This window comes from Triticum aestivum, chromosome 5D (assembly GCF_018294505.1).
Source record: "Triticum aestivum cultivar Chinese Spring chromosome 5D, IWGSC CS RefSeq v2.1, whole genome shotgun sequence".
NCBI classification, from domain to species: domain Eukaryota; kingdom Viridiplantae; phylum Streptophyta; class Magnoliopsida; order Poales; family Poaceae; genus Triticum; species Triticum aestivum.
This window is the reverse complement of record NC_057808.1, coordinates 232,773,604-232,773,842: the sequence shown is the minus strand read 5'-3', so window position 1 is coordinate 232,773,842 and position 239 is coordinate 232,773,604.

The following is a 239-nucleotide window of genomic DNA, read 5'->3' as shown; positions in this document are numbered from 1 at the left end:
CTCACTGTTCATCCAATCGATCGGCTTCAGTTAGCAGCAGTAGCGAAGGAATCGCTCGATTGGGTTCAGTTAACAGCCATCGATCAATCGCTCGGGTTCAGTAAAGCGTAGCCTGCAGTGCAATCGCTCGGGTTCAGTTAGAGCCCAACGCCTCGCTCGGGTTCAGTTAGAGCCAACGCCTCGCACACACGCGCATACGTGTACGAGAGAAATGCGCATCGCTCGGCCCCCGACCTCCC